Genomic DNA, 10,910 nt, shown 5'->3' on the forward strand with positions numbered 1-10,910 from the left:
TCGCTTGTTTAAGTCAGAATCCCTGGGGTGGGTTAGTCTGGACTCGGCTGACTGAGCACATAGGCTGTCGCTTGCAGGCATCAAGGCTTGGCGAGGGGACTGGCATTTAGAAAGCCTGGACTCAGTTGGGTTTTAGAGAAATCATTAGACACTTCTCTGGTACTAAGTTCTGAAATGGACTCAGGGAATATCTTCCTTGTAAGAAAGAAAAAACAGGCGTATGGCAGCGTTAGAAATAAGACTCAATGTGGGTGTGGTGGCTCATGCTAGCTCTCAGTAGGCAGAAGCGGGAGGATTACGTGGTGAGTTTAAAGCCAGCCTGAATTATATAGGAAGACTTTGTCTAAAAAATATGAGGATTGGGGATGTGACTCAGGGGTACAGTACCAGTGTAGCACATACAGATACACCTCAAAAAGAACACAGCATGGGGTTAAAAATACAAGAGAACCCCAAGGAGTCCATGGCAGAAGGAGCAGCTACCTTTTGTTTTGTGTGGTTTTGGTTTTTTGAGACAGGGTTTCTCTGTGTAGCCTTAGCTGTCCTGGAACTCACTCTGTAGACCAGGCTAGCCTCAAACTCACAGAGATTCACTTGCTTCTGCCTCCCGAGTGCTGGGATTAAAGGTGTGCACCACCACCACATGACTTGTCTGCAACTTTAATTCCACTGAATCCTCTGTCCTCTTCTGACCTCCATGGGCTCATGGCACACGCACGCACACACCCGCGTGCACATGTGCACACACACCAGGTAAAATAAACAAATACATCTTTAAAAAAGAAGGCTTGGGACCAGGAACAGAGGTGCTCTCCCACTCATCCGCTCACTCACTCTCCTACTGCCTTGTGCACTTGAAAGTATTTCCCCACCTCAAGAAGCCAGCAGAAACCCATTCGCTTTGCTACAGCCCCCTCCCCCGCCCCCTGGCAGTTTTCTTGTCTGTAAACCAAACCCTAGTGGGCCACAACTTGTCCTGGAAGGACTTGTCTTCCCGTGGTGGGGACTTACTATGGGTGAGTCCACTGCAAACCTTGACTTAGGAGCTAACACTACAGTACAATATCTTTAGCTCAAATCCTCTGCAGGCAGAGGTGACAGCCTCTCAAGTAACTTTAATGGGACAGGGCTCAGAGAAACGTGGAGGATGCCAAGGCAGCCTGGGCGATGTACAAAACATTGGGACGCTGGTTGTGGGCTCTGCAGCGGTACCGGAGGTAGAGAGCTGAGGAAGGGCCTTGGGCAGCTGTGTCACAAAGCGAGAACTCAGAGTTCTAAGAGAACATAAGCTCCGGGAAGTGGCTGAACCAAAGGGTTGTTTTCTCCGTTAGTTGCCTAGTTCATAGAAGAATTTAGTAGAATTTGGCACCTAAGAACTTTCTCTGGAGAGAGTTTCTTGTTTGTTTGAAAGTTGTGGGCGCCATTTGCTCTTCTCTTCTTCCTACTTCCTAGAGGGTGAGCAGAGCTGTAGAGAGGGAGCCAAGGAGAGTCGATTCAGGTTCAGACAGCAGAGCTCCGGGTGGTTTGCAAGGGAGCTAACTTCCTCTCTAAACCTCATCCACCTCTTTCTTTCTTTCTCTCTTTCTTCCTTCCTCCCTTTCTCCCTCCCTTCCTTCCTTCCTTCCTTCCTTCCTTCCTTCCTTCCTTCCTTCCTTCCTTCCTTCCTTCCTTCCTTCCTTCCTCTCTTTTTCTTTATCGTTTTTGGTTTTTTAAAACAGGGTTTCACTGTGTAGCCCTGGCTGTTCTGGTCTTGAACTCAGAGATTCACCTGCCTCTGCCTCCTGAGTGCTGAGATTAAAGATGTGTGCCACCATTGCCCAGCTCTGACCCCACCTTCTTCTAGCAATTTCTCTTCAAATATCCCTTTTACTCAGAACTCAGAGCTCAGCTCCCTTCTCCCCATCTACTCCCTGAACTAAGGTCACTGATCAAACATAAACTCAGTTGCTGTCAGGATCTGAGAGCTCAGAAATAATTCTTAGTGGGATTGGGACCGGTCAAGCCACTGGACTAGGAGCAGGGAACCAGACATGCCCATGATTTGGGAGCAAGGCAGTGAAACGGTCATCTTCAGTCCAGGTCTCAGAACTGAGTACTCTGAGAATCAGCTGTGTTCTGACTCACAAGCCAGAAAGACCTCTTTTTTAAACCTGTCCCCACAACAAAAGAACATTCTCAGAGAGTGAAATCGAATTTCAGAGCTTCCATTCATCCCATTAGTCGGCAGAGCCGCACTGATGGCTGAGCGCACCATGAGGCAGCTGCTGTGCTGACCTTGTGCTTACAAATGGGAGAAAGAGACTCGATTTGGGCCTTGACTGGAAGCATAGACTTCTCCCAACCCTCGTTCTTCTCATCTGTAAAATGGGACCATTGAAGCACGTGAGTGGTTCTCCGAGTTCAGCACAAATGCGACCCCCCTGGAAGGCTGGTTACAGAACCCGTTGGTCCCATTGCACAGTTCCTGATTCAGGAAACCCAAAGGTGCCATCTTTCCAGCAAGTTCTCAGACATGACTGAAGCTGCTGGTCCAGGGATATGCTTTGAGAACTGCTGCATCAGGTACTCAACCGGGTCCCTGCTAGCTGTGACGATGCAGATTGCCTGGCAGTCACTGGAGTAGCCGAAGCAGAAGAGATGGTGAGGAGTTGGCCTGGAAACCGGAAAAGTTCTGTGAGCGTCCTGAGCTTAGGGGTAAATGGATAAAAGAAAAACCCCAACAGAGGCACTATAGCCTTTGCCTCATAATTTTTTAAAAAAATGATTAAAAAATAATTCTCTAACATGAAAGTTCAATCAGATGCTGGAGAAATCATTTCAACTTTCATAGGGGGGGGGAAAGGCGCCACTAAAAAGCTACAAGGGTATTGATGTCTATTAAATATTTGCTTTTCTCTCTAGCCCACACTAGACTGAGTAATTTGTGTTTGGCAGAACCCAGCTGCAATTACATTAGTCAATCCAAAAGCCCAACTTGCTCATACAAAATGCAAACAAATTAGTTAAAATGGCCTAATTAGTGGACTGTAAAATACCGACTGTGACTGGCGGCCTGATGTGTGCCAGTCGAGAGCACTGTCTCCCTGCACAGGAGACCCAGAGATCAGCTGTCTTCAGAGTCAACTCCTGCTGGACGGAGGTCTTCTCTGAGGACCTCAGTAGCCTGCGATCCAATAGTGGGTTTGCTGTGGATAGGCGTCTCTTCTTCTTGCTGGAGGCCTGGCCCTCACTTGGGCGAAGCGGTTGTGATGGATACAAAACAGTGGAGATTAATTCTCGACCCCACAACCCACTTGCCAGGTTGCTTAACTTTGCAGGCACTTAGGGTTTCTTTCTTTCTCTCTCTCTTTCTCTCTTTCTTTCTCTCTTTCTCTCTTTCTTTCTCTCTCTCTCTCTCTTTCTTTCTTTCTTTTTTCTTTTTTTCTTTTTTTACAAGAACTCTCCTTTTTCTGGTGCTGAGGATTCAGGTGCTAAGCAAGTACTCTACCACTGAATTACACTCACTGCCCTACCTCATTTCTTTTTCAAAATGGAAATAAGGGCTAGAGAGAAGGCTCCAGGGTTGGGAGCCAGCACCCACATAACAGTTCACAACTGTCTGTAATTTCAGTTCTGAGGCATCTGGCAACCTCACACAGGCATGTAGGCAAAATACCAATGCACATTAAAAAAAAATCTTGAAAAAAATAAAAGTAAATAAAAATAGAAAAGTCCATCCTGAGGATTCTAATGGTGCATCTTGTTGTCTGTTACCTAGGCTTCTTAGGCTTGGTCTAGTTTTCCCCTTAAAATACCAGAATGCTCTCAGAGGCCTGCACTTCTCTGATTTGGGAGACCACAAGGAAATGACCATCATAGGACTTTGGTGGAGGTCAATGTGCTGTGTTCTGGTGTTCCTCACAAAATACATCTGTGCTGCACCCCAAGGCTGTGTGCAGTCTTTCAGGTCTGGGGAGCACAGACTTGCAGACCTGGAAGAGGCTCCGAGTTCAAGCCCTCGCTGTGCATCAAGGTCTTTGAGGGGAGCTCACAACAGTGCAGCAGGCAGTGCCTCATACTAGACATCCTAATCCCATCAGCCTTGGTGAGACCCCACTCCATAAGACATTTTTTTCAGTTTCTTCCAGGTGTTTCTAAATGAAACCAGGGTGAAGGATCATACCTCCAATCGAGGCTGGGGAAAAGAAAAAGGTTTACACTCAATAAATAAAACAATTGAAGGGACTGATATTGGTACAAGACACTTCAAGACCAAGTTCTCAGCACAAAGGAGGTTTTTTTGCTCCAGAGGGTCAAAGGACAGGGAATAAGAGACAAAGACAGGAGATAGAGGACAAGGGAGAAGAGGAAAGGGACAAGAGAGAGGGAAAGGGTATTTGTCCCAGGGGACAAAGGACTGCCTCTGGATAGAGCAGACATAGACAGGACACATAGGTGAATGACAGTTTATAAGGTAAACAGAAACCCGTGTTAGGACGAGGTGTTTGATTTTGATTGGCATGTTAATTAGGGCAGCCAAAGGGGGATTTTAATTGCTGAACTTCAAAACTTTGAGAGCTTGATCTTGGTAGTCAGCCTAAGAGGAGAAGGAAGGGACCAAATTAGGGACTAGACCTTGGTGTCTAGCATTAGGAATGTAATCTAGAGGTTTTCAGCAAGGCAGAAGAAATCGGAAAGAAGGAAAAGACCTACCAGAGCCATATTAGCCAAGCTCAGGCCAGCCAGAATTCCTTCAAAAATCAATAGGCAATTTAGAGACCCAGAGAAGAGAATGACTTCAGATCCCACACAACTATATTTCCTTGAGTTCACTCTTACTTAGAAGGTGGCTTCAGGCTGCGGTTGTGAGAGCAATGCCTACAGGGGTAACTGGACAATGGGGGCTTTCCACTGGGCCCTCAGAGGGGAATGATGATTGATTCCCCATATTTCACAAGCCCTTCCTACCAGAGTCCCTTCCCAGTTCAGTTGCAATCACACTGTAACATGAAGGGCCTGCTTATTGGGGTTTCTGTCCCGCCCAGTACCCCACAGCCTGTAAGCCCCCAAAGAAAATCACACAAAGAGTCTACATTAGGTTATAACTGGTGGCCCATTGGCTCAGGCTACTTATTAGCTCTTGTAGCTTATATTAACCCCTTGTTCTTATCTATGTTAGCCACATGGCTTGGTACCTTTCTCAGAGGGGCAGCTCACATCCTGCTTCTTTGGTGATCTGGACAGGAGTGCAGAGGGAGCTTCCTGCTTCCCAGAATAATCCCATACTCATTGTCCCACCTCTACTTCCTGTCTGATTGGCTCACCTATACTTCCTGCCTGGCCAATCAACGTTTATTTAAAACATGATTGACAGAATACAGACAATTCTCCCGCATCACACACCATCAGCCAGGTCAGGGATGGAAGGACCAAGGAAGTATTGCAGTTTGTTTTAAGCACACGCGGTCAATTCACATAAAAACTGAAGCACCCAGGAAGTGGCTGTGGGACAAATGGAAGGTCCCTGCTGACTCGATGAATCATGTCAGGACAGCTCCCACCCACTTGTGGTTTCCATCCAAAGGCAGAAGGGGGTTCACAGGAACACTCATTGAAGAGGACCAAAGGCAAGGTTTTCCTGAATGCTGCAGAACGGTGTTTGGGTCCTGTCTTAGTATCTTTTGCTGCTACTCTGACAAAGTGCCCTCGCAGAAGCAGCTTGAGTAAGAAAAGGCTAATTTTGACTCAGTGGCTGAGGCCAGAGTCCGTCAAGGGGGAAGTCACAGCTGCAGATGTCTGTGGCAGCTGAGCACATTGTAATCTTAGTCAAGAGGCTTAGATCACGAAAGAATGTGGGTGCTCGGCTCACTTTTTCCTATTTAGACTGTTTAGGATCTCAGCCTAGGGGATGGTGTCGCCCACAGTAGCCTTCCCACTTCGGTTAACTTTGTCAAGATAAACCCCCGCTAGGCACCACCCAGAGGCCAGTCTCCCAGGTGACTCTAGATATCGTCAAGTTGACGATGGAGATTGGCCACCACAGTTCCCTTAACTGCAATGATTACCTTAAAGGCGAATCTGCGAATCTGATCTTTAGGAAACTGTGACTCTCCCCCACCCCCACCCCCATGCTCCATTTAATGTGTTCTTCTAAAGTGTCTCTTTTCTCATCGAACTCTATTGTTTCTAGCAGAGTAAGACAGCTGGGACCAAAGAGGTCAGAACACGAGCAGATAAGGACTCTTCACCCTCTGGCCTATTGCTTAACGTTTCCTGCTTATGCATCCTGGCCATGCCAATCAATCTCTAGGAACAAAATCTCAGGGATCATGGAAATATTGCCAGTGCCACTTTGTACCTAATCACGGCTTTTGTTGACGTCTCTCTAAATTCTCTTAAATTTTGTTTGTTTGTTTTTGAGACAGATTTCTTTGCGTAGCCCTGGCTGCCCTGGGGCTCACTCTGTAGACCAGGCTGGCCTCAAACTCAGAGATCTGCCTGCCTCTGTCTCCCTAGTGCTGGGATTAAAGGTGTGCGCCACCACAAACTGAAAATTAGTTTAAACTTGATTCACTCACTGACATTACCAGCTGGGGCTGTAGCCGGACTCAGGCTAAATTAAACCCGGCCTTGTTACCTGATTAAGGCAGATGAGCTTTATTGTGGAACTTTACCCGTGATGGCTTACACTGTCAGTGTTACAGCACCTAGAATCTCCTTGAAAACAAATGTCTGTGAGGGCTTATCTAGAATAGGTCACTTAAGCGGGTAGCATCATTCTACCAGACTGGGCTCTAGGCTGCACAGCAAAAGGAGACAGCTGGCTGCTAGCACTAGTATTCAATGCCCTCTTCAGCAAATTGCAGACGTGCATGGCCAGCAGCCTCCTGCTCCTCCTACTCCGGCTAGTCTGCCTTCTCTGTCATGGTAGGCTGTATCCCTTCCAGCTATATGTCAAAATAGACCCTGGGTCAAAGCAATAATCTGCTTTTCAACAGGTAAACCTTGTTTCCCGGCAGCCACGAATAAGCTGACATATCATCATTTAAATTTCAAATTCCGCTTCCAATGATTGCTGTGATTTACATCCCACTGTCTGGTTTGTTTGTTTTAAATACGTAATTTTGTTTTTCAGGAAGTCCATCATAAGAACAAACAACAGCAGCGGCTGAGGCTAGGGAGATAGTTCCATGGGTAATTTGCTTGCCTTGAAAATGCGAGGATCAGAGTCTGATCCCCAGAACCCCTATTTTAAAAAGCCAATAAAGCCGGGTGGCACATACCTTAATCCCAGCCCTCAGGAGGCAGAGGCAGGTGGATCTCTGTGAATTCAAGGCCAGCCTGGTCTGCAGAGTGAGTTCCAGGGCTTGAAAAACAAACCACGACCAACAAAAAAGCCAGTCACATGGTACCTGTCTGTAATTCCAGCTCTAGAGAACTGTTCCAGGCCAGTCAGAGTCCACTGTCGGGGGCAGGGGGGGGGGTAGATGATCCTTGAGAAACAGCGCCTGAGACTGTCCTCTGGCTTCCATATGCACCTACACACATCAAACCCCTCACACATGCACCCCCATATGCAACCCCCACATGCACCCCCCACACATGTCTTCCCTGACATGTACCCCACACGCATGCACCCCCATACATGTTCCCCACACATGTTCCCCCACATGCATGCACCCCCCACAATGCACTCCCACACATGTACCCCACACACCTGCACCCCCCGCAGGTGCCCCATACACATGCACCCTACACAATGCACCCCACACACATGAATCTCCCCACATGCACCCCCCCACTCATCCCCACACACAAGTTAGTTGAATTGAGCCAGGCATGGTACCCTGTGATTCCAACATTTGGGAGGTACAAGCAAGGGAAACAGCTATCCTTCCCTGATTGTGTAGGGAATTCAGTCTGGGTTATGTGAGGACCCTGTCTCAGAGTACACTCCCACCTCAACCCCGAAAAGAAAGAGAGAGAGAGACAGAGAGACAGAGACAGAAGGGAAATTAACTGAACTGAAAATGTATGTGGAGAAAGTTTGTTTTGAAGTGCTGATAATCAAACCTAGGATTTTATACATAGGCAGATGCTCTGCCACAAACTGTTCCTGGCCCTTGGTTTGTCTTTGTTTTTGTTTGTTTGTTCTCTATTTCTTCTCTCCTCTCTCTCTCTCTCTCTCTCTCTCTCTCTCTCTCTCTCTCTCTCTCTCTCTCCTCTTCTCTTCTTTTCTTTTTTTGAGATAGAGTCTCACTATTATCTCCTAAGTTGGTCTTAGACTGATGGTCCTCCTGCCTCTACCACATCCAGCTGAAACTTGTTTCTCTAAATCTAGGCTTTAAGGTGGCTAAGCGTGTCCTTCCAGGACTCTGAAGTTATTTTTAATTTCCACTGTAGCTGTGGTGGGGGAGCCATTGCTACCATGAGAATCATTCCTTTAAAAGTAATGTTTTCCCTCTCTAGCTGATTTTAAGATTTTTCTCTTAATAGTATTTGAAATGGCAGGTCACACATATATGGAGGTAAACATGGCTGCTAGAATGGTAAATCTCAGAGACAGATTCAGGTATAGAAAACCTGGATCTGGACTCTCTGTGGACTAACTGAGACGAAGGTTTCTCTCTCTCTCTTCCTCTTTTCGCCCTCCTTCCCTCCTTATCTTCCCCTCCCCCTCCCGCCTCCTGTCTGTCTAGTGCTGGGAATTCCACCCAGAGTCCTTTGCGTGCTATGGAAGCACTCTACCATTGAGCTACATCCCAGCCCCTGGTTTACTTATCTAAATAACACAGAGGGGGATCACCACAGTGAGAACAGACTGCAGAAAAGGCTGTTTCACTGAGGCCCTATTGGATCTCAGGCTCTTACAATATTTCTGTCCCTTTTTCTCCCCAGGATCCCTGAGTTTTGGGGTGGCAGGGCTGATATACGAGTCTCATTTGTGGCTGAACACCTCATTGGCAGCTGCTCTCTGCACGTTGACAGGTTGTGAGCTTCTGCGTTAGCCACCATTGTGCACTAATCTGCGGGTATAGAGGTACAGCTGTGTATTTATAATACTATGTAATGCTATGTCCACTTAGCAGACCCACAGTAGTGGATGAACATCTGGGGCCTGTGAGTTGCCCACCCATGGGCTCTTGGCCAGGTTTACAGAGGCAGGCATATGTTTCCTCCCGAGCGGAGAGCCTTAAATCCGATCAGAAGGCAGACTGTTCCCCGCCCCCCAACATCACTGTACTCCTCTGGCTGTGCTGGTCATTGTTGGGGTTCAGATGCTGGGTAGGACTATTGATGGCTTTCCTCCCAGCAGCCTACATCAAACTTCCTGGTCTTGTGAAAGCCAGTCAGCAAAGAGGAAGAACCAACTAGATTTCTCTGTGATTCAGGTGTGCAGTATTTTCAGAAAACAGGATCTTACCATCACGTTCTGGAGGATGACCAAGATCAATAGCCTGTGTTGTTTTAGGGTTCTCCCAGGATATCCCTGATTGGAAAACCAACAAAACCAAAAAAAAAAATTGAGGGAGATATCTCACACTTATCACTGGGGCTTTTGTAAACCTAAGGTTTCTGGGAGGAGTGCTGTTCTCTGTGTGGGACAACCCTAATTAAACTCTTTTATATAAGACAGAGCTCTCATAAAAAGTACTATAAGCTTTGGGGAAGCCCGAGTTTACCTGATTTGGCAAATGCCTCCAAGGTCAAAGTGCATGTCTGTGCTCCAGTCATTTCCCCAGAGTTCCACTTTCACCTACTTGTTTGATTCTGAACACCCCTTAGTTTCTTTCTGATTCATTAGTACATTTAAAACAATGTCCTTTCAAAGCAGGCATGACTGGGCCCACGGCACAACCTGCATTCCCAGCCCTTTGTAGATAGAAGCAGGAGGATCCGAAATTCAAAGTGGGGCTGCACTACCAAAGTGAGCTCGGGGTTACGAAATGAACTAGCTGGGGTTAAATGAGATCCAATCTCAACCAAACAAATGACACTTCCCCCCCCAAAACAACTAAACACACACGCACATGTGCACCCACACACATAGTCTAGATAATGCCTATAAAACTACTCGAGACAGAAGGATTATTTCTACTTCAACAGTTTCAGTCTAAGTTGGGCATGGGCTTAATCCTAGCCCTGGGGAGACAGAGGCTGGCAGATCTCTGAGTTCGAGGCCAGACTGGTCTACAGAGGGAGTTCCAGGACATCCAGGGCTACACAGAGAAAGAGAAATCATACCTTGAAAAACAAAAGAGCAAAGAAGACAAGCAAGCAAACAAGCAAACAAACAGAAAGAGTTGAAGTTCAGCCCTATTGACAACATAATGAGACCACACCTCTAAACCAAAACTAGAGATGACATCAGCAACTTCCACATCTTCCTACAATTCTACTCTCGCAGGCAAAAAATCCCCATCTACAAGTCCCAGGCTCTCCAACTATCAGATCACCTATTTCCTAGAGTTACCTGAGAGTCATCTGAAGACACTGCACAGTAAGAATCCTTTTGGGAAAAAGGTAAAGGGCTGTAACAACGTTAGAGCACGTGGTGACTTAGCAGCTGACGGTTAAGATGAGAAGAGAAAGTGACCCAGGACCTTCGCTTGCCCAGCCAGTGTTCATCAAGTTGTGCAACTAACCTTTGCCATATCTAGGCGGAGCTTCGCCTGATTTCTTTATTTTCTGAGGAACTGAACTTGAAACAGAATTGCAGATATACAACTGATACACTTTCTCTAATGTATCCTTATACTCTTAATTAAAATTGTATTTATTTACTTTGATGGCAAAGATTTTTTTAATTCTGTAAGGTATTTTTTTTTTCTATTCTGGGGTCAGCCCCAGGGCCTCACTAGTCCTAGGCAAGTGCTCTACTTCCCAGTATTAACCCCTCCCCTAACAGAGCTTCAGGTCTGAGGAGGGCT

At 46.7% G+C, this 10,910-nt stretch overlaps 1 long non-coding RNA gene across 1 annotated transcript; it reads right to left on the bottom strand.

Annotated features, from left to right (window-relative positions):
* Positions 1-229: 229 nt before the first annotated feature.
* LOC125388267 (uncharacterized) lies at positions 230-10,587 on the bottom strand. Its single transcript, XR_007228168.3, has 3 exons — positions 10,454-10,587; positions 9,404-9,469; positions 230-2,653 (listed from the first exon to the last, which is right to left on the bottom strand). It is a non-coding gene; the product is annotated as an uncharacterized LOC125388267 (long non-coding RNA).
* Between the last annotated feature and the right edge of the window lie 323 nt (positions 10,588-10,910).

This window comes from Myodes glareolus, chromosome 6 (assembly GCF_982192425.1).
Source record: "Myodes glareolus chromosome 6, mMyoGla1.1, whole genome shotgun sequence".
In the NCBI taxonomy this organism is placed as follows: Eukaryota; Metazoa; Chordata; class Mammalia; order Rodentia; family Cricetidae; genus Myodes; species Myodes glareolus.